The 25,097-nt window shown below is 36.2% G+C and overlaps 1 pseudogene; it reads right to left on the reverse strand.

Moving 5' to 3' along the window:
- Positions 1-542: 542 nt before the first annotated feature.
- Positions 543-24,733, reverse strand: LOC115885902 (annotated as a pseudogene).
- Between the last annotated feature and the right edge of the window lie 364 nt (positions 24,734-25,097).

The following is a 25,097-nucleotide window of genomic DNA, read 5'->3' on the forward strand; positions in this document are numbered from 1 at the left end:
TTGTTTTGCACCATTTTCGCAAGATATGAAATTACTACAATCCACATCCAGCTCTACCACAGATTGAATCGCAACGATCGCCAAGTTCATCACACACCAAGTAATTTAGATTGGGTATTTCTTTATTAAGTTGCTCGAGTTTTGTAGAAATATTCCTTAACTCATTTTCGTCTCTTCAGACTAGGTTTTGTATTTGTCTCTAGTGCTGTTGATAAACGTTTCTGTATCCCTACATTGATTTTCTGCATACTTCACATCTTCACACAAATCTTCAGCTTTATGTGCTGCTAGGTCTGCTTTTTCTTTATCTTTTTCAAGAAGGTTTAGCGCACCTTTAACATTGGCTTCTAACAATTTTGTTCCGTTACTTTCAAGCTCGCGGATCCTCTCTTGCAGGTCAGCCATGCTCTTGATGAGAGTGTTAACTTTTCTGCTTGTTAAAATAATATTTTCCTTAATATTTGCTGAATTGTTAACGAGCTAGTTTAGTTTGTCGTTTTCTCTTTCATTGATCTGGTTTCTTAGAATTTGTAATTCTTCTTCTATGTCGATTTCCCCAGTGCTGTTAATAGATGATCTATTTCATCTAGCTGAGCTTGCATAACATCGAACTCTTTTGTATGAGCACCAGTTGCTCCAACTTTTTTAATATCACTAGCTCGTTCAATGATCACCAACGTTTGATCTAAAATTATAAGATGAGTTTTATAATAGATTTAAAAAAATTGAAATTTAAAACACACTTTTGCTTTCTTGGTTATTATTCGGTCCCAATTATCGAAACATTCGCCACGTGGAAGGCAATCTGACACATTTCCAGTATATCCCTTCTTACATACGTCATAGTTATGCCCACCAACTCCTGGACGACATGCACATGCTCCAGTACGCATGTTGCAATTTTGATGTGAAGATACGAGAATATGGCATTCACATGCTGAAAATAAAATAATGTTGCGGACCCGTGTGAACTCGGCCTTAGGCCTGGCCACTCGGCTAGGACTGGCCGCCCGGCAATAAGAAGCTGGTGAGACAAAGAACGCGGCTATGAATTGTCGAGACAAATCTGGATTGTCTGTTGCTCTCATATAAAAGCCAACGCATGAAGCCTGAAAAGGACAGAGAAAAACAACCGGTCGATGCGCACAGTTACAATCGCCGCGCTAATTCAAAATCAATTCCTGTTAGATAAATAGTTAGATAAATTGTAAATAAGTTATAAATAGTTCTTTAAGTTTTTTTGATCGTTATTGTTTGTTACTTAGTGTAAATAAATTGTGATTTTCTATCCACACGGAACCGACGAAAAACGTAACAATTGGTGTCAGGTGTGGGGTGGGGCTTGGTTGTTGCAACAACGTTGCCAAACCGTGGTAAACGGCTCAGCCTTTCGCGACTTCCAACGTTACGACGCTGCCAGTTTTCACCAGAAACTCGGCTGCTTTTTCCTGGGTAATACCGAGTAGCGACTGCCCGTCAACTGACAGAAGCTGGTCCCCAGCTGCCAGTCGTCCATCTCTATCCGCTGCAACACCTGGTACGACAGACTTGATGTAAATTCCTAATCTCTCTTGTCCAGCCCCCTTGGTAGCTACAATTGATAGTCCCATGCCTCCCCCTGCTTTGTGTAGCCTTATTACTTGGACCCCTGGTTGAGTGGTGATCAAAGTACTAGGAGGTCGTGGAGTGTTCATGTAGACTGTCCAGTATCCGGAACTAGTTGGCTGAGCAGCCAGTCTGCATAAACCAGCAGCTTGCAGAGGATGTAAGAAGTCAGCCAGACCTGGTGGTACTCCTTGAACAACATCACAACTGAATCCATCATCAGGCAGAAGTAACTGTAGTGGAGGTTCTGGATCTTCATAAAGCGTTACCTCCCTACCTTCAGCTGTAGCAAGTTCATCAGCCACACTTTCAGCGGCTTTTGCAGCTTGTTCCAACATCGAAGGTGACACAATTTTTTCACCAGTTTCAGCTTTATACTGCATTAACAGCGCTCCCAACTGCATAGAGTTCAGTTTGAAACATGCTGCGCTCAGACTGGCGGAGTGTCTTCCGGAGTGTATTTGATAGCTTGTAATAAATGGGCACACTGTACTATTTTCGTCAGATGACATTCAGCAGCAAGTTCTAGACCTTGAGACTCCGCCCAAGCTTGCAAGTTGCGCAACCTGTTGGCCAGTTTGTGTCCGAAGTTGCGAGTACACAAATTGCTGTTCGAAATGGTGTTCGATAAAGCTTTGGCTGAGATCCAGTGGAATAATTGAGAGAACAGCTGTATTGTTAAAGCTGCATTGATTCTACATTTCTTTAACAAATTCATCGCACCGCTTAAGATATTTATCACCTCCCTGGGATGATCATCGCCAGTGACAGACATCAGATAATTCATAGCTGCGTTCAGTTCATCTGTGAGACAAGCAACTAGGTTCTTGAAAGCTAGTTGGACTGCATCAGCTAAGGTGTCTTGAGCTTGTAAAGAAAAAACGCTGACGTGTCTGTCGCTCTTGAGAAAGTGTAGCAGTTCACTGGCGTTGGCCAACCAGAATACTTGAGAGGTACTTTCCGTACTCCTATCTTGCACTGTGTGTCTGATGAGCATGGCGGCATGCTGTAGTAGAATGGTGAGCTTGTGAGCTCGCTCGGTAGTTGTCAGTTCGGGACGATAATGTGTAGAAGCTCTCTACCTTGCGCATAAGTACAAAGTATAAGCTGGAGCAAGTGTGAAGGTAGGCGTCGTTACATCCAGATGCGCGATAGCTCTTGCCAGAAACTGTTCTTGAGACTCTTCCGGAAATTCTAGCACCGCTGGTAAGATGGGGTCTTGGCCTCTTGGGTAGCGATCCATACCGCTCAATCTGTTTTCTGAGCGACTGTCTGATCCTAAGGATCTATTGTTCTCCCTTGCACCGCTATGCGTGGATACCGTTTCCACATTACCGTCAATGTCAATGGTTTCTATATTTTCCCTAGAACCGCTAGCTTGTGTGGGGCTTAATGCACGAGGTGAACGGCTTTCGTATATTCGTGTTTGATTATCTATGTTCCCCAAAGCCTGACGTGTTCCTTCCTCCTGCGTAGGATCGAGAAACCTATAGGTGTTGCTATTGCCGAACTTGACCAGACTCCCGTGCGTCAAGATGGTGGTTTGGTGGCCCGTTGACGTACGTGTGGGCGTCCGCGTGACAGAGTGTCAGTGACGTCACGCTCTCGACGTTGATGACGCAGTGGCGCGGCTGGATGTGCGGCCCGCACAGCTGTAACGCTATACCGGTCGCTGAACCCACCTCCATGACGTCGTTGGTGAGCCGAACTGTCTTATTGACATCAGCCAAAGAGGGCGGTTGTCCATCAGGTTCCAGCTCCACCAGCAGGGGGACATCCCCCCTTTGGTCCCTCAACCCCCCTCTTAGGGGCTTTTTCTTGCGCCTGCGCGGCTGGTAGTCCGCCGGTTTCCGCCGCACGTGGAACATTATAGAACCTGTGTTTGGAGCTGTCATTAGTATACTCAGCGGGCATTCATCGTCATCCAAAACATATTCTGTGTCAGGAATGCCAGGTTGTTGAGTGACTTGGACCAAACAAAACTGAGAAGAATCAGCTTTGATTAATCCATATTTGTCTAGCATTTCCCTGACTACTGCTCCTGCACAATCTCTTACTGATAGTAAGAGGGTTTTGTAAGGCACATCTTTACACAGAGCTTCACCGTAGATTATTGTTCCCCAGCAAATAAAATTCTTATCTCTTTATCATATTAACGCATGGAAATACTTCCTACATGTGTACATATTTTTTTGTACCGTTTTTTTGCTCTCCTGTAAAATTAGGAATAATGGAGTTAGCAGTTTATCATGTTTCACCGACGATATGAAATAATAATTAGGCTTACGCACATGTATCATTTTACGAATTCTATTCTAGTGTTTCCGGAACCGGAGCTGTTTTTCGGAACCGGGAAATCCAACCGGGGAATCCAAAATAGAAAAAGTAGAAAATAGTATTAAAGAGGTAGTAAGCAATAAAAAACAAATAGCTGATGCTTTTGCTGATCATTTTGAATCTGTGGGCAAAAATCTTGCAAAAAAAAATAAAAAAGTGTAATAATAACACCTATACAACAAATCAAAAATCATTAAGCAGCTCCATATCGTCCCATTGCTGCCAAAAGTCACTAACTTACTTTTTATTACTTCCGAGAAAAATGCGTCTAAAGATGAATTGCATTGCATAAAGATGTTGTAGTTAGTAACTATTCGGTATTAAAATAAAACATAAATAGCCAGAAATCGTAGTTAATGACTTTTGCAATCGATTCTCCGCTTCAAAACATAGTTAGTGATTAAATTTGGTTGTTCGGAAAAATGTTAGTTAGTGACTTTTGGCAGCAATAGGACGATATATTATAGGATAATATCGAATATGAAGAGTAAAAAATCTCCAGGATATCATAAAGTTGCCATTGATATACTACAATTAATTTCGCCATATATAATAGTCCCTTAAACACATTTTGAATAGTTGTATAGAAAAAGGAGCATTTCCCAAAATTTTTAAGGTGGCTGTTATAAACCCAATATACAAAAGCAATAGTCATACGGATGTATTCAATTACATTATATCTTTACTGTCGATATTTTCAAAAATTTTTGAGAACGTTCTAAACGTGAGAATCAACAGTTTCTTTGAAAATAACAATATCATATATCCAAATCAACATGGATTTCAAGAAAGTAAATCAACCCAAGATGCAATTTTACATTTAACCGAAGAAATATACAAGATGGCGCACCCCATTCGCCTCGGTTGATTATATGAAAACGGAAAGATGTACAAACATAATTTTTTATGGGTATATGTAGACGGACAATATGCATAATTTAAAATTATTTTCAAATGTACAGGGCGTGTCAGAACTAAGATCTATACCAAAGTAATATTGTTTCTTATGGACCTTCTTCTTCTTAAAGTGCCTTCTCCATTCAGTGAAGATCGGCAACAACCATGGCAAATTCATCTCTATTTTTCGCTCTTCTCAGCAAAGTATGTGAGTCCAGGCCTGTCCAATATCTCTGATGTTCTTCAGCCAGGAGCATTGCCGTCGTCCGGATCCGCGCTTTCCCTCAATTTTACCCTCGATGATGAGCTGAAGGAATTCATACTTGCTATGTCTCATGATATGGCCCAAATAGGCTGCTTTCCTCTTTTTATTATGTCGAGGAGTTTATTATATAGAACACCCGCTCTATATCTTATGGAACACCCGGTGTTGTATTTCATTTTTGGATTCTTGGGCATAAAATAAGGCATTTATTATAAGGGTTTAATATGTTTAAATGCTTTGGTTTTTGAGATAAAAAAAACATCATTATAATTCCTATATTTCTAGGTAGTTCATTTTACATTAACGTGTATATTATATTATTTATTTTTTCTTAATTGATAGTAGAACAGATAAAAATGTTATTCACTGGACACAAAAATTAAATGTTTCACTAACGTACACATCATTTTCTAAAATTAATATGATAAGTAAAAATAGATATACTAAAAAATTGTGATAATCGTGAAATGACTAAATAGTTTTTTTAAGGCTGTACTTAAACTGCCGTTAAACGGTAGCTTACTAAAATGCCATTAATAGGTATGACGTCGTTGATATGACGCACTTGACGACTTGACGGCTTTATGAAATATAGAAATTTTATAAGGACTAACCAACGCTATCCACCCCATCAAATAACCAACGCAACTAACCTCGACACTGATAAAAAATTTAAAAACAAATATAAATTAGTAAAAACCAACCAACCCCACCAAATAACCAACTAACCAATGAATTAACACCCTCCAAATAACCACGCTAACCAACCCGCCAAATAACTAAGAGATGAGATATTTAAAGATATTTAAATATGCATGCTATAATAAAAAAGTTTGTAAACACCCTGTACATTACTTTTCAGAGTTAATTCTAGTGCTGACTTTGAAGCCAAGGAAATAAAGTTTACTAAAAAACTTGATTGCTTCCTTAAATGTATACAGGGTTATCAAAAATTGCTGGTCTATTTTAAATATTTATTTTACATAAAAACTTCGTTATTTCAAAGTCAAGGTTAAGTCAAAGCAGATTTAAATGCTCTTTCAAACTGTATTAGGGTTTCCTATACCTATGTGGCTCAGATTTTGAATAAAAAGCGATTTTTCAATAAAATTTTAATCAAGATTGTAATCAAGATTTGGTGTAGCCATGGCAACTTTCTAGTGACACTTCTAGCTATATTCAAAATTGACATTAGTTTATGGACTTTATTTAAATTTATAACAGTTTACTTTTATTTAATTTTTCTACAATAGTTTAATAAGGAAGTATTCATTACTTTATCAAGAAAAATAAAGTAGTTCTTTTTGATTTATATTACGATTACGACTTGTAGAAATATTGGATTTTCTATAAAAGAACCAGTTAAGGTAAATTCATTTTCTTCACTTCCAACGACAAGTTTCTGCCTAAATAGATCTTTCGTATAACACACTATCAGCTCTGCGAAATAGGAAAAGTTGTTTTTCAAAGGTACGCTTATCAAGAAAATTCCTATTTGGACATCTTTGAGCATAAACCCTTCAGGCTAACCTCCCCCCTCCCAAACAATTGTCCTCACAAAATAAAATCACTAGTAACACATCCATTCCTTCGGCCAGCAGATATTGCTTCATTTTTCTTGATAAAATAATAAATACTTACTTATTAACCTTATTGTAGATAAATTAAATGAAAATAAACTGTTATAAATTTAAATAAAGTCCATAAACTAATGTCGATTTTGAAAATAGCTACTAAGTGCCACTAGAAAATTGCCATGGCGACACCAGCCATCTTGATTACAATTTTATTGAAAAATCGTTTTTTATTCAAAATCTGAGCCACATAGGGATAGAAAACCCTAATACAGTTTGAAAGAGCATTCTGTTTTGACTTATTTAAAAAAATACAGGGTGTTGTATTTGAAATACGACGAAGTTTTTATGCAAAATAAATATTTAAAATAGACCAGCAATTTTTGATACCCCTGTATATATTTAAGGAAGCAATCAAGTTTTTTAGTAAAGTTTATTTCTCTGGCTTGAAAGTCAGCACAAGAATTAATTCTGAAAAGTAATGTACGAGGTGTTGACAAACTTTTTTATTACAGCATGCATATTTAAATATCTTTAAATATCTCAAAAACCCAAGCATTTAAACATATTAAACCCTTATAATAGATGCCTTATTTTATGCCCAAGAATCCAAAAATGAAATAAAATACCGGGTGTTGCATAAGAAAAAACATAACTTTGGTATGGATCTTAGTTCTGACACACCCTGTACATTTCAAAATAATTTTAAATTAAGCACATTGCTTTCCCACATGTACCCATAAAATATTTTGTTTCTACATCTTTCGGTTTTCGTAGAATCAATCGAGGCGAATGAGGTGCGCCACCCTGTATAAATCATTGGAATTATATATTTCAAATATTTGGAAAGCAAATGATTGGCTGTTTGTTTTTTATTGTTCATCTGGCTTAACAATAAAAAACAAACAACCAATCACGGCGGGTCTCTATTTATATCAGGAAATGTGGGAACTAATTTTTATAACACGGGCTTATATAATTTTATCGTACTATTTCCAGAAATGTTTTGCGAAATGTTTCACGAAATATTTCCAGAAATATTTCGTAAAACATTTCGGGGATAGTGTAGCGGCTGTTAAAGCCTAAACTACCGAAAAACGAACGTGAAAGAAAGCAAAGAAAATACTTACATAATCAACATCTGAAATCTGTAGCACTGGTTTTCTCCAAAGCCTGGCCAAGTTTAAGTTGGCGAATCTTGCGGACTCTTTACTGAACTACTGCTTAATAGGAACTGTCCAAGTTTCTCAAATAATTTCTAAAGATAAAAATGACCATAGGCGCACCTTACCAGGGTCGGACTGGGGCCAGGTAGCACATTTTGAATATTCAACAACAACATTCTTCGCATAAAGAGAGATTTAAATACCTTATCATTATTTGAAGATCTCTTGTAAAACTTGACGTGCACATATAATAATTATCAATTTTGTTACATTTTTTTGGACAAAAATTAATAGGGTATCTCTACCCTCATTCCTTTGATTGACTCATTTTTTTTTGTTTTCTGTAATTGTCTAATATACAGAATGTTCCTTAATGACATGCTAATATTTAAGCAAGTGGTTCTTGGACCTATTCTGAGAAAGAAAACTTCATATGAATATATTTATGTAGTTGGTAAAATTTTCTATTTTTTTTTTCAAAATATCTCTGATGGTATATTTGATACACGTCTTCCATGCGTCAAAATGCTTATTTTGATATACAAAAAAAAATGTTTTATTTCTTCATTTCCTTCCCAGCCGATGAAGAAATGATTTCGATACAACCCATATAACATACAATATCCGCAGGATATTCATAGAATGTCGGAATGTCCCATTATAAGATCATCTTATAAAGACATCTATAGGATATCCTCCAGACATCCTGTAGATGTCTCAGAATAGAATATCCTATGGATATCTCTGTCGTATATCTAATGTACATCCAGCTGAGATATCCAAACATGCTCATGATAATAAAATATCCTAACAATATCGTCTAGATATTTAGGAAAAATAAATAATGTAGTACTTTTTATATTACATAAAATGCAATAAACCATACAGATAGATATATATTACGTCAAGGCAACAAAATATCCTGTTGGTATCTTTTGGATAATCTGGATATTTATGCGCTTAGCCACTCCCAGTAATACAGAGAATTTAAAACGCCCGCGCAAAAAATTTCCCACAATCCATCTCGACAGTTGTTTGTTTTTGCATCTTAGGGTGCAGCCACACTATCCTAAAAACGGCGTATCGGCGTAACGGCGTAATGACCTTGAATAGATTTCCAGTAATTCTATTGGCTGAAACATTCATCTGTCAGAAATTTTATCTGTCAAATTCATCTGTCAAAAATTTCAGCCAATAGAATTACTGGAAATCGATTCAAGGTCGTTACGCCGTTACGCCGATACGCCGTTTTTAGGATAGTGTGGCTGCACCCTAAGGGTGCAGCCACACTAATCGGCGTAACGGCGTAACAACCTTGAATCGATTTCCATTAATTCTATTGGCTGAAATTTTTGACAGATGAATCTGACAGATAAAATTTCTGACAAATGAATGTTTCAGCCAATAGAATTACTGGAAATCTATTCAAGGTCATTACGCCGTTACGCCGATACGCCGTTTTTAGGATAGTGTGGCTGCACCCTTAGACAAGGAAAGAGAGGGGACGGGTAACATGCATATTCTCCCGTGATCGGATAGTGAGGCCAAAATTCGATCGGCGGCCATACTTTGGTGACAAGATTTCGAGGTGACACCGAGCGAATTTTTGTGTTTTTTGTAACAACTGTTTTGTTTTAAATTTATAAACTGTGTTGTTTAGTATGGTGAGATGTTCAGAGTATGACTGCAAAGGCCGAAGCGAGAAAAAAGTGGCTGGATTTACATTTCACAGGTAAAAATTGATACACAACTTTTGTTATGTGGTCATAAAATGTACATTTTTTTCATTATAGCAGTAAAAATATGTAAAATGCTTTTAATATGTCTTGTACCACATCCAAACTAAACTATTTTGAATAATTCCAAGTAATATTTTCAATATCCTGTATTATAATTAATGTTTGAAACTATAAATATTGCTACTCAGACCGGATTTCACCAGTGGCGTAGGGAATTATTATCAGAGAAATACAATTTCTTATAATCATTTTTTATACATATATTTTACATGTAAAAAAATGTATAAAGTATTGTTATCAAATATGTAAAATAATTGTAAACTATAAAAAAATGAAAAATTCTAGTGATAAAAAATCTATATGTATAGTTATATAAAACTTAAATTTACCTGCCAAGATTTGTTGGGGGTAGACAAACTTGTGGTGGGCTACTTGTTACTACATACATATATTTTTTAAATATTCTTTCAAAAAATTTGCTAATTTAAGTGTATAATAATAGTTTCAGTGAGTAATTAATAAAAATTTAAAAATAAATAAAATAACACAAAGCTTCTAGAATTGTTTTATTTTTGTGTGAATAAATTCGGATATTCTTAAAAATAGGATATTCTTATGATTGAAGGTAACAAATATTAAAAATTACATTATTTATTGAATCCGTACGCAAGTGCGAAGGGTAATGGCTAGATTCATTATTATACCATATGGTCGAAAAAAAAAAACGACGTCCAGTTGGCTTGTAAATGGCGATCGACGACATTCCCCATATAATTTTACATATAAAATGACAGCGATCCTCATTTTATAGCCATCGCTGACGCCGTCTTTTTTCGATGTCGTTTTGTATAGTTTTTATGTAATTTTATATGTAGAATTATATGGGAAATGTCATCGATCGTAATTTACAAGCCAAATGGACGTCGTTTTTTTTCGATTAAACGGTATAATAATGAATCTAGCCAATTCTCTTCACACTTTCTTACGGATTCAATATTCAATGAATAATGTAATTTTTAATATTCATTTGTGAAATTGTCAATAGAGAACAACGGTATACGGTCGAGTCGGCCTACAAACACGTAAACGTTTACGTACGCATGCGCATTTCTTATATTTTTTATTTTTTATACACGTAAAAGATTCTTTACGTCTACGTATACGTGCCAGCAGCGGCCAACTCGACCGTATAATGTTGTTCTCTATTTCCAAACAAACAAGACGCCGTTTTTTTCGATCATACTGTATATATGTATATACACATTTAAAATATATGTTATTACATTATTTTTTATTTAATTATACATTATACACACATTAATAAATAAATAATTGTCTTGATAATCAGTCTACTGTGACTGTTAAATACATTTTGCATTATCGACTTAGATATTCTAATATTATAAAGGTGAGGCTATAAAATACAAAATTGTATATGCATTACTCAAAAATGAACGATATATTAGTTTACGTTTTAATAACTATTTTGTACCGTCTAGGTACAAGCTAATTTCTGATGCTACGCCATTGGAGAATTTCGCGTGGTGACAACTCGCCTCACTTTCAGCTGCCGTGTTACCTGTCCCCTCTCTTTCCTTGTCTAAGTTTTGCATCGTGTATTATTCAGTTCAATGACTAAAGAATCCAAGGACAAATAACACCCGAGAGCAAATTGTGACGCTGTCACCAAACAGTGCCGTGGAACATATTTTTCTTAACCTAGCTGTTTGAAGCAATATTTATATTTTTTGATAATTGTTTTGACTACGCCTATGGTGTATCATCCTAATTAATTACGAAAAAAACGTATTAAAATGTTAACAAAAGGTACAAAACTAGTATCGACGTATAGCACATATCAAGTACATATAGGTGTTAATTGAAATTGAAGAATAATTATCGAATTCAATAAGAAAACGCTAAAAAGTTGGAGTGGACTGTTTATTTACCTATGAAAACGTAACTCCTGGCTTTTTCTTATCGCTGCTGCTTTTACACTTGAAAGTTGATCAACTAATCACCATTGTAATAAAGTTTATACAAAGTTTACTACACACAAACTATTAAAAATCGCTAAAATTGTCGCTGGTAACCAAATGATGACTCATTGTTTGCCACCAAAACAAAAAAAAGGTCACAAATTCTGCTGCAGCCCTTTAGGGGCGTTACATGTCCTTATATTTCATTGATAGATTTCCTTATATAGTCATTGATTCAGTTTTCGATTTAGTGAAATTCGAGGTGAATTCGGTCGTTTGTCGATATTGGATGGGCCTAAAAATGACTGAAACTAACAAAACTGGTTGAGTTTGACTTAGTTTTTTTTCTTATACTCATAGTTCTAGCCTTGTTCTAGCAGAAATTCTATCCTAACCTCAACTAATGTCGAAAAACGACGAACAACTCAGGGTCTCATGAAGAATTTGTGACAAAATTATACGTGAAAATTTGTTGAAAATCGCTTGTTCTTTATCCCTAAACCCATTTTCGTGTTTGATCTATTCAAACAGAAATCCTATTTTTGGGTTTAAATTGTAAGTTTCTGGAATGTGTGATGTTAGAAATTATACCTGTATCCTATGTGCTAACTTCGATGTAAACTGTTGCTGCTAGACCAGACTGCTAGACTCCATAAAGGATAGTATAATCTGGTATAATACCATACGATCGAAAAAAACGGCGTCAGAGGTGGCTTGGAAATGAAGATAACTGTTATTTTGTACGTAAAATTATATGGGGAATGTCGTCGATCGTAATTTTCAAGCCAATTGAACGCCGTTTTTTTTCGATGGTACAGTATAAATTGAAAGCTCTTAACTCATACAAATAAACTTATAAATTTTGACGCAAAATTCATTGACATATTTATGTAGGTATATTTTCGAGCTGTTAATAAAAATATCCAATGAATAACGTCAAAATGTGGCTAAATAAAACTAAATCGCGAACGTTTTTATTATAAACTAAGGATGAAGTAAGTATTGTCAAATAACAGTCCTCAAATAAATAAAAAACGGACCGTCCACGGACGGTCCGTCGCGCACGGTCCATGGCGTGTGAAAGCGCTGTTAGAATAGGTCCAAGAATTACCCCCTTAACTATTAGCATGTTATTTAGGAACATCCCGTATTTGTATCTTTAGAACTGGATCCTATTTCAGTATATGACAACCAAATTTAGAAAACTGTCATGCTTGTGCTTCTGGTCGTCGTCTATGAATATTAGCGTAACTAGCATATTTGGGGGGAGGGGGTCTAGGTTAAACCCAGGGGGCAACCTAAGGATTCTGTTTTTTAAAAAATATAGAATAATATCATTAAAAATAAATACATTTTTTGAATAAAACGTTTACATGAATTTCTCTATCAATAAATTTGATAAACTTGGTTATCAACCAGCGACCCCCGTGGATTACTTAAATACCTACAAATTTTGTAAAAAAATAAAAACTAACACACTTTTTTTTTAACAAAGAAAAATAATATTAACTAAACAAAAATGGAAAAAGTCATTTTTAGTACATCACAATAAAAATTAACATTTAGAAAAGAGTCATCGTTCAGTCAAAATTCAACATTTCTCTGGGGGTGCCCAGCAGTACCTGGGGAAAGGGCAGCACACCCGGGCACCCCTGTAGTTACGCCAATGTCTATGATATTATTTTTTCCTCTTCATTTCCCATGACTCAATGATATACCTACCTAATTCAAATTATATCTCTGTTAATTTATACATAACGTTGACGATTCTTTACGCTATGTTTAATAAAGAATAGCACTGAGATGTCAGAACAGATGGTCATTACGATCTCATATAAAATTATGCCTAACCTCCTATAAATAATAAGAAGAGAATAACTCAATATAAAATTTATATTTGTATTTAGTTTTTATTTATTCCTAATTAGCAAGGTATAAAGGGGTAAAGGGCTCTAGTCATAGACTTAGAATAAAATATAGACTGAGCATCTCATTCATAAATAGCTGGAAGATGCGGACAGACAACGTCTTGTTATTGTTGTGTTATTGTTTTTGGCTCTAACGAGTGCGACACGAGCGATAGATAGGCTGTCTCCGTCGTAACGGTCGTTTCCTGACGGCTCTGCCGCCCAATTGGGCCGCATTTTTTCGGATAAACATTTTCTAAATTTTCGCCACCTATATCTAACAACTGAGTGGGTTGTCCTCTCGGCTGACGTCGATTCCGAATTTTCTAGATTTATAAATACCTTGTCTAATCTGGCGTGCAAGGCGTTTCCTCTTAGGCCTATCAAAAGTAAGCAAGGTATACCCAGGTCTACGACAGGCTTGCGTATATCTACAAAGAACATGCGCTCATTATCTCACCTTAAAAAATTCACAGACACCGTTTTCTTTCATAATTACGTGAAACTTTATAGAAGGGTTTATCGTAAGACTATAAAAGCTGCCAAGGACATTTATTATAATGGGAGGCTAGCCAAATCCGGTAATGTTGCTAAAGAGACTTGGGCTATTGTAAATAACTTAAGGAATAAGACTTCTTCGTCTGACATAGTCTTTAATTCCACCTGAAGATTTAAACACTTACTTTGTTAATGTGGCTAAAAATTTAGTGAACACCATAACTCCTTCCCATGATTCACTTTCATATCTCCCTAAAGCAAATAAGAATTTACACAGTTTCTTTTTCGCGCCTGTAGCATTAGATGAGCTCCGTAGTACAATTAAAAGTATTAAAAATTAAATCTCATCTGGGACTCTCAAAATGTTCTCTGAACTTCCGGAATGCACATTAATCTATCTCACTACTTTAATTAATGAGTCCAAAAAGGAGTTTTTCCAAACTGCCTTAAGACAGCAATAATTATTCCTCTGCATAAAGGAGGAGATAAAGATCAAGCTTCGAACTATTGCCCAATTGCTCTCCTGCCCACATTATCTAAGATCATTGAAAGATTGGTTAAAAAAAGGCTTCTATCTTTTCTCCTTAAATATAAAGTACTTTCTACCCATCAATTTGGATTTCTAAGTAACAGTTGCACAAATGATGCTATGTTCGACCTTTTTAATAATGTATACTCTAGCCTGAATAACCATCACTCTACAGCTACAATTTTCTGTGATTTCTTTAAGGCTTTCGACTGTGTAAATCATAATATATTAATTAACAAATTGCAATACTATGGATTCAGGGGAGTGCCGCTCGAATGACTTAAGCCGTATCTTGGCAACAGAAGGCAGCTTGTGAGGATTGATACGTCTGTCTTCTTGTAAGCCTATAGAATGTGGTGTCCCTCAGGGTTCAGTACTTGGCCCTATTTTATTTCTGGTGTTTATCAATATCCAGTGACTTACGCATCATTAAATCTTGGTGCGATTCTAATCTCCTATGCCTCAACCTTTCAAAAACTAAAGTTTTGTCATATAAAAGTACTATACAACCTTTTGTACTTAATAACACCACTATTGACGTCGTGAACTCTGTGAGATTCTTAGGACTTGTTGTAGACAACTCGTTAAAATGGGACTTGCACATCGAAGCCTTATCAAAGAAACTAAGCTCTGCCTGTTTTGCGCTAAGATCAGTTTCTAAGGAACTTAACTCATCAACCTCTAGAATGGTCTATTATGCCTTTTTTGAATCGCATCTTCGTTATGCCCTTCCATTCTGGGGTACTTGCTGCGCGACAAAATTTGATCGTATTTTCAAACTTCTAAAGAGAGCAGTTCGATACTTATTGGGACTAAACAGTAGGACTCACTGCCAGAATTTCTTCAAAAATTTCAAAATACTGACTCTTCCTTTCTTATTCATTTTTGAATCCGTTTGCTTAATCCGCAAGCACATATTCTCTATTCCGGAAAGGCCTCCTCACAACTAGCCACTTAGGAATGCGGAGCATGATATTTATCTGCCAACCCCGAGCTCAGAACTAGTTAAGGGCTCAATACTGTACAATGCCAGGAAAATATACAATCGTTTGCCTTCGAATATCAAGTCACTTTCATTCTTTCCCGCATTTCGCAAAGCTCTGAAATCATACTTACTGGAGAGTTACTTACTATATGCGGTAAACGACTTTTTTGTTAATGTTTAATCATGAACAATTTTGAATTTTAAAATTTTGATCATCTCACACACTGGTTAAAGGTCTAGTATTTAATATTTAATATTTTATAACTCTTGATTTAATTATATATAACATGATTTTATCCATTTACAGTTTTCTTTTTGTAAAATTTTCTAGATACGCTTGTGTTCTGCAATGTCCATATATGTTTTATTTGTAATTTTATGACGTAAATTTTTTTGAACTGATTTGTATTGTATGACTTTTTTTATTATTTGTATATTTGTTTTTGTGCTTTTTTGTTTTGTGAATGCTTTGTCGATGAAGCTGTTTTGGCTTTTTGTACAATAAAGCGTTGTTTTTTTTTAAGTTTTTATTAAATGTAATTTTTTACCTTGAGGTGTAAATTGTGTTAAATTATTGTAGATAAGATTGTGAAAAGACCAAAAATAGGCCCGAAACGCCATCTAAAATAAAATAAAATCCTATAATATGCAAAACATTTACTAAACAATTAACTTAATTTTTAATTTTAATATTATATCCAAAACAAAAAATTACTTTTACAATGTCAGACGTCACAATGCTCGAGAAAAAGGTACCCAGCAAAAATATTTATTATCCATGAAGGTACCTACCTTCGTCGGAGCATTTAGGGGATTATTGTCTGGACGGATAAGGACGTGACTAATAGAAATTAAATTATTTTACGATGGAATTTCTCCACTGACTCAGCGGCGGTTGCTAGAATTTCTATGTACAGGGTGTCCCACTTTGGTTAAAATAATACGGTATCTCCGTTATTTGTAAAGATAGGAGGATGCGGTTTGCACAGACCTGTCACACTTTTTTGTCAAACGGAAGATGCTACAAACAAAATTTTCATAGCCATCTTCGTTTCTGAGCTACAGGGTCTTTTTGAAAATTTTGCAATTTGGGACACTCCCCATATCTCTGTTATTTTGAAAGGTATCGAGATGGTGACTAGTCTGTTCTTCTACGAAAAGAATATTTTTGAAGATATGAACTAATGTTATGTTTTTTTTCAAATGGAACACCCTGTATATTTATAAATCATATGATCCGTCTTGCCCCCTATGAACTTCTCAAAAATATATATCACTCTATATTTATTTTCACTATTCACTGCAATATGTAAAAGATATAATTTTCTTATTAGGCCGTGATAGTTAATAATAAAAAAAAAATAAAAATGGTATTTACTAAAATAGTTATACACACAGTGATGTAAAATTACCGGTAATTTATAAATCGGTAATTGTTGCGAAATTGAACGAAAAGAGAATTGAAAAAAAGAAAATATTGAGAAATAAATATACCAGGGCACTCAAATGACTTACCCTTTTTTTGCCCACACTCTTCGGATGCACGTAACGTTGTTGCGAAAAAATAGTACCAGAAAAATAGAAACAGTGTCGGATCTCTGCACTAGTGTTTGCGACTTGTTCTCTACACACAGGCCGAATTGCGAATGTCTTCTGGTAGTACGCGCACTATGATCGCGCGCACTGGGCAATAGAGAAATCATCTGAGTTTGAATTTTGAAACGAAATTGAATTTTAATTTAATGATTTATGATCATTCTCAACCAATTAATAATCGAATAATGTAAAGAAAATAAACAAAACTAAACTACTTATTTCTGCACATCACTTATATTGTACAAATGATTAAATATTGTAAACCCAAACCCAATCAAAGAAAACTAAAAAAAAAAGAATAATGAGATGCGTGAACATACCGCCCACCAAAATATATATATTTTAACAAATTTAGAGGAAGAGGACAAATTTTAACAACCGGTCGCTGTAATTGTCCTCGTTGAGTTTTGAGAGTAACTACTCTGCATATACCATCCGCACCTAAATGACATTTTTCCGAGAGGAAATTTTCCGAGAGGCCATTTAAGGGGTGGATTGTTTTCTTGTTTCACTAACACCAATGTGCCGGAAACTATCGAACTAGTAGTTTCATTCCACTTTAATTTTTGATGCAATTGATGCAAGTATTCACGATGCCACCGACGCCAAAAATCCTGCTGGATTCTCTGGATTAATTGCCATCGGGTGAGTCGATTGACATTAATAGAAGTCAAATCGGGATCTGGAATACTAGAAAGTGGAGCAAGTCAAGAAATGCCCTGGAGTTAGGGCAGATAAGTCGTTGGGATCAGAGCTTAAGGACAAGTAATGTCTTGAATTCAACAAAGCTTCAATTTGAATCCAAAACCGTATAAAGTTCTTCGCACAATCGTTGATCCCCTAGTGACTTGAAAAGATGAGTTTTAAAGATTTTTACCCCTGCTTCCCATATAATCCTCCAAAAATGAGGCGAAGAAGGGGATTGAATGTCCAAGTCACTTTCCTCACCACATGATCTTCCATACATTTGAGAATTTCACTCTTGTCAACAAAATTAGTGCCAATGATCAGAGAATATCTGGTTACACCTACCACGTCGAGCAATAAATCTACGTAACGCGGCAAGAAAAAGCATGAGTGTGAGGTCGCTAACCAATTCAACGTGTAATGCTTTTGTGGTAAAACAAACAAAGAGACAAAATATAGCCTTCTGGAGATTTTACACCCCGATGTTTTCCCTAAAGTTATAAAAAGAGGTCCCGGCGTAATCCACACCAACTACTTGAAAAGGCTTAGCTTGGATTTACTCGAACAGATGGTAGCTGACCCATTGGAGGTTGAGAAATTTTAGGACTATTACGAAACACTTACGCATTTAGAAATGACTTTTGTAAATAGCCCTTCTAGCTGACAAAATCCAAAATTTTGGAGACAAGAGAAAATTGCAACGTTTGCAATCCAACATGCAAATATTATTGCTTATGGTAATGTTCTATATCAATTCAGTCAACCGGATGTTGACGAGGGCAAGACGGGATGTTTTTGAGAAAAAGTTGAGACCTGACTACCTAAAACGACCGCCCACCCTGAGAACACCTGAGCTAATATCGAAAAAGGGGGAGAGCTTACGCACAGATTTAGACAATGTCTTACCACTTTGAATACAATATATTTCGTGCTCCAATGATTGAGCTTGAATTACCTAAACGACCGCCCACCCTGAGAACACCCGAGCTATCGAAAAAGGGGGAGAGCTTACGCATAGATTTAGACAATGTCTTACCACTTTGAATACAATATATTTCGTGCTCCAATGATTGAGCTTGAACATTTCTAATAAGCAACATGAGAGAAGAATGTAACTCATTAGTAGTGCAAATTCCTCAAAGTTTATCCTTGGGATGTCGAAGATTGTGAACAAATCGAGAGATATAAACAAGAACGCGTTGTATAGTCCTAAGAGATGAGTATTTGGACAATAAATTATCGAAAAAATCTATAGAAACGGCTATTTTCAAAGAGGTTACCTTTTCTTCCTCCTTTATGGACAAAGAACTAGGCTCTACAGAGTGATTAAAAGAAGGCCAACAGTTTTGTGGCTCTTTAAGCCATGGTGGTCCCGCCCAGCATAGGAGTGATTTACTAGATCCTCTGGTAACAAACCTCGCGAAGCACAATCAGCAGGGTTCTTATTGATTCCACACTCAAAGCAGGTGGAAGAATATCTTTGAATATGGCTTACTCGATTGGCAACGAATTTTCCAACGATGAGGTGGAGATTTAATCCAAGAAATGGTTACCATAGAATCTGACCAGCATAAAGCTAAAACTTAAGATTGTTTTCCAGCGTGTTTGAGGGCTTCGCAATAAGATCAGACAATAAGACTGCAGCGCATAACCAGTCGAGGAAGAGAGATCTGTTTTAAGGGCGAAACTTTTGATTTTCCGCTCACCAAAGAGACCCGATATTGAGAATTATGAGAAAGAGCACGAAGGTAAGCAACAGCCGCATAACCTTTTTCTGATGCGTCACAGAACCCGTGAAGTTCGTAGTATATGACATCACAAGTGATGCGACGAGGAACATTAAGAGACGAAATGAGATGCAGTTGGGATTTATAATTTTCCCAAATTTCAAATGCGAGATCGGGCGGTTTTTCATCCCACCCCATACCTAAACCCAGAGTTGTTGAATCAAATATTTAGCGAAAAAAGTGAGGGTGATAGAAACTCCAATGGATCGAATATTTTGCCAGCTCTGAAAAACGTGCTCTTTTGTACATGGCCTTTCCAGAATATCAACTTTATATGTGAAATAATCTTGCAGTGAAAGAACTGAGACCAAGAATTTTGAGAACCATGTCCTTTCAAAAAATCAAAAAAGAAAAGAAGAATCGTGACACACAGATCACGTTATTTTATCTAAGAATTTGTGAGTTACTGACCATTTTCTAAGTTCAAATCCTCCAGAACTGCATAATGCCACAAGCTTGCTGTAATTGCAATGCAGACTCGACCGATGAACAGCCTGTTACAACATCGTCTACGAAATGTCAGTTTCTAGACTTTTTGCAGCTAGTGGAAATGAAGCTTTTCCCCTCTGCAATAAGCCGTTGAATGGTGCGAAGAGTCAGAAATGGAGATGAGCTAACTCCAAAGGTGACAGTTTCAAACGGTAGTCTTGAACGTCTTCGCTAAAAAGGAGAACCGCCACAAAATACGTTGATAATCGGTATGCTTTGGTTCTATCCAAATCTGCCGATACATTTGTTTAATATCTGCAGTGAATACGATTTTATCAATGCGAAATTTTCACAATATTGAGAATATATCCTTTTGTAATTTCTCTCCCGTTAAAAGACTATCATTCAAGGACTGTCCCTTGGAATCTTTAGCCGAAGCATCAAATACTAAATAAATAAAATAAATAAATAAATAAATAAATGCCTTTATTGTCAAAAAAATTTTCAATTTGTGGACAAAGGTAAACTAACAAACAAAGTAAAAAATAACAAGGTACACAAACAAACAAACAAAAGATAATACAAAACATTATACAAATAATATTGTCAGTCTTATTGTTAAAATAAACATATATAAATGTTTACAATGTCAAAGAACAAAAAAATAAAAATAATATTCAAAAATATTTAGCCAGTTTATAAGAAAATATCAATGACTCCTAAATAAATTAATTTCGATGTCATTAGTAAATATAGCAATAGCAAACATTAACCAGTGTTTTCAAGATTCAAATTCGATTTTCAATTCAAATATAATTCATTTACGGCGTAGAAAGCCTTTGTCTAGTAAATAAGAGTTCAATGCTTTGGTGAAAAATGAAAATGATGTTATGGATTTGATTTCAAATGGCAGGTGATTGTGCATTTTTTTCGAGTTGTATAATATTGAACTTTTTAACTAACTCTGAGCGGGGTAGGTAGATAAAGATCTTGCTCCGCTGCTCCTGAGTGGATAAGTGTGGGAGATGGCCTTTTCTTGAGAAGCTGATACATGTTTACGTAATAGGCAAACGGATTCAAATATAAATAAGGAAGGAAGAGTCAATATTTTCTTTTAACTCTAAAAAGCCCCGGCAATGAGTTCTGCTGTTTAGTCCCAGTGAATATCGAACAAAGCCTCTTCTGGAGCTTGAAAATGCGGTCAAATTGAGCCGCACAACGCGTACCCCAGAATGGAAGGGCATACCTGAGGTGCGACTCAAAAAGTGCATAATAAACAGTTCTAGCCACTGACAAGTTGGGCTCCTTAGAAACAGACCTTAATGCAAAACAGGCAGAGCTCAATTTTTCGGACAAAGCTTCGATATGTATGTCCCATTTCAGAGAATTGTCCAACAAGCCCTAAGAATTTTACGGATTTTACGACGTCAATGGTGGTGTTGTCAAGGCCAAAAGGCTGCTGCAACGAGTTTTTATACGACAAAGCCTTAGTTTTAGAAATGTTGAGACTCAGGAGGTTCGAATCGCACCAAGATTTAATGGTGATTAAGTCATTTGATATAATCCTATGAAGTGCCGTGATGTCCTTGTTGCTCCAAGTGAAGCTAGTGTCGTCCGGGCAAAGACATATTTTTGCCACTGATGTTTATGTTAGCAATGTCGTTAATAAAAGAAGAAACAAAAATAGGGCCTAGTACTGAGCCTTGTGGTACTCCACATTCTATTGGCTTCTGTTGTGAAAGTTTATCAACGTGGTATCCACCCCTCACAAAGTTGACTTCTGTTGCTCAGATACGACTTAAAACCATTCGAGAGATGATCCCCCGAACCCATAGTGCCGCAGCTTATTAATTAGGATCTTATGATTTTACACAATCGAACGCCTTAGAAAATCACAGAAAATTGTTGCTGTAGAATGATGGTTGTTTAGGCTGAGTAAACTTTATTAAGGAGGGAAAACATAGCGTCATTTGTGGACTTGTTGCTAGAAATCCAAATTGATATTCAGTAAGTATTTGTACTTAAACAAAAGATACCAGCCTTTTAACCAACCTTCTATGATCTTAGATAGCGTTGGAAGGAGTGCAATTGGGCGATAGTTAGAAGCTTCATCTTTTTGTCTCCTCCTTTGTGCAGTGGAATGATTATTGCCGTCTTAAGACATTTTGGAAAAATACCATTTTGGAACGACATGTTTATTAAAAGCATAGGTGATTCAGAGTGCTTTCTGGCAGATTCGAAAACATTTTTAAAGTTAGCCCGTTTCAGAAGAGGATTTATTTTTGATGGTATTAATTGGTAATTGCGAAGCTCTTCACAACTACGGGCGAAAAAAAGAAACTGTGTAAGTTTACATTATCATTAGAGAGATAAAGTGGATCATGAGGAGGACATATGGTATTAGTTAAGTTTTTTCGCCACATTTACAAAGTAATCGTTAAGGTTCTCAGGCGAGGTAGAGATATTGCTAGATCGAAGAAGCTTTGTTTCTCAACTCATTCACACAGACTATGTTTCCTTAGCAACATTACCAGAATTAACTATTCTCCTATTATAATAAAGGTCCTTAGCGGCTCTTATAGTCTTATGATAAATTTTTCTGTATAGTTTTACGTGTAATTGTGGAAGAAGAGACTGTCTGAGAATTTTTTTAAGTGAGATAATGAACGCATAAGCTTTTTAGAAGATATGCGTAGACCTTAGTGGTCCAAGGTTTATTATGCTTATTTTTATAGCCTAAGAGAAAGGATTTGGAACGCTAGACTGGTTAATGTTTTACGAAAATAGAAAATTCGGTGTCGACATCATAAGAGCTAGTATCCCAGTTGGTTGTTTTACATAAGTGGCCGAACTTTTGAGCATTCTTTTCAAAAAAATACGGCATAATTTACGAGGGGCATTTTTGATTTTGGACTTTATCGAAAATTCAGTTAAAACTGCTTCATGATCAGAGAGACCTGAGCTAAAGACGTTGCAGGCGATGGAGTTTGGATCAAAAGATGACACAACATAGCTCCTGCAGCTAGAACTGCATTGGATATTCTGGTAGGTGAGCTCACATGCATGACCATTCCAAAAGAATCAAAATGGACTGGAAGAAACTCCTGTGGAGCAGCACATACACTAAGAAAGTCAATATTAAGATCACCACACAAAATTAATTTGCTTTTCAAGGGCAGGGACTCAAGCAAGCTTAGTAGATTATGACAGAATAATTGCACGTCAGAGTCAGGTGTTCTATAAATACAAATAATGTAAAGGTCATAAGCATTATGGTGGACAATGGAAAATTCGAATACTTTTTCAGATAACAAATCATTGTACCTAGTTACCTCGGAAAAGTCGTTGTTTAAAGACATTATCATAGTACCTCCATGAGAAAAATTTGTTCTATCAAATCTGGCTACTGTGGTATAATTTTTAATAAACACAGGCTCATCAAAATTCAACCAGTGCTCAGTTATGGCAATGATATCTGGAAATTCAAGTTCTTCTAGTAAAAGATATAATTCATCTGTTTTATGTCTTAAGGACTGAATATTAATAAGGAATAGACCAAGCTTGCTATCGCTTAATTCTTCAGAGGGTGCTTGATCCTCTGTTCGCGTCAATTCAACTAAAAATTTTTACTCTTATTTGGGGAACCACTGGAATAATATTTGCCATGACTTTCCCTAATTTTTTGAAGTCGTAGAAGGCTCTCCGCAGAAAAGAATGACCTGAAAGCTGAAAGATCTGCATCAACTTCAGTTGAACCAATACCATAGGCGTTGTGGAAGCGGTAGTACAACTTACGCAAGGACTCCAGGTCACTAGGTAGCCCTTCTGATGCAAGCATCAATTTGATGCTGGTACTAGTGTGTCCTTCAAAACACACACTGGATGGTTGGTCGTGAAGATAGGCAAGGAATAGCCTAAGAGATTTCAAAATGGAGGGGTCCCTCAACCTGGCCAACACGTAACGTCCATTTACCGCATCTGAGTCCTGAGACAGCCGTACTATAGGTGGGGTCATCGGGTCCATAACTGCCAAACCATCTCTCTTCGCACTTCCCTGCACAATAATTTCTGGATTTTCCATCGCCAGGGACTTGCAAGCAGCTATAGCCTCCCTGTCAGACCCAATCTTAATAGTTCTTACCTCCCTTGGCATAGTTGCCAGTGGTGGGTCAAGTAGGTGAGGTAGCTTGCGGTTCTCAATGATGTTTATTTTGAGATTTTGAGCAGGTTCAACCGAAGAAGTAAACGAAGCTTGGCTTAAGGATGTTGAGGTTGAATCTATTATGGTTCCCGGCGGCCACATATTTATGTCCTTAAGCTGCACCAAGTGACACCTCTTTTGCACTCCAATTTTGAAATCGGAATGGGAACTGTCCTTATTTTTCAGCATTGGAAAGCATCTGATGAAGTCGGTGGTTCCTAGTTTTTCTTTAACATAGTGCGCAAGTTGATTCGCTGTGTAAGGAGGTGGAATTCTGGACACCACCACATAATTCCAGTCTTCTCTTATGGCGGCCTTAGGAGGTTGCGATGACACTATTTTGGGTGAAACTATTTTTTTTGGCGAATCTATAAAAGCTAAAGTACTATCTAAAGTACTATTTTGGTGATCTATAGGGCCCGTCTGCGTTGAAATGGATTTTTTCCGCTGCATATTATGATCTGTACAGGTCTTATCCCTTGTAACAAGCTTTTCCAATGTGAGCGACATTTGTTTAACGCTCTGCCTAAGGTCAGCCATTTCCTTCGCCATTTCTTCCTTAGATGGGTCAGCGAAGGGACTTTAACGGACCCATCATGGTTGTCCATTAAAATTGATGATGGAAGGTGTCTTTGCTTTATCTCATTTAAGTGACTTAAATAAGGATTCTTGTGTGGTATCTGATATCCTGGATATAAGTCATCAATTTTCTTGAGTAAAATTTTCCACTGGGAATCGTGGTCACCAGCATGTCATACATTTCAGTTATGACTGGAAAATGTCAATATTTTTTTTAAACAGAACTTAGTGCTTCATTTCTGGTTGACCTGGCATTCTTGAAGCTGTGTAATTTATCATGAACATATTTTATCGTAGGGAGAATCGCAGACAGTGCAGAAAAATCTAAACGTTGTGG

The sequence above is a fragment of the Sitophilus oryzae genome, unplaced genomic scaffold (assembly GCF_002938485.1).
Source record: "Sitophilus oryzae breed Bouriz unplaced genomic scaffold, Soryzae_2.0 scaffold_465_pilon_pilon, whole genome shotgun sequence".
NCBI lineage: Eukaryota > Metazoa > Arthropoda > Insecta > Coleoptera > Curculionidae > Sitophilus > Sitophilus oryzae.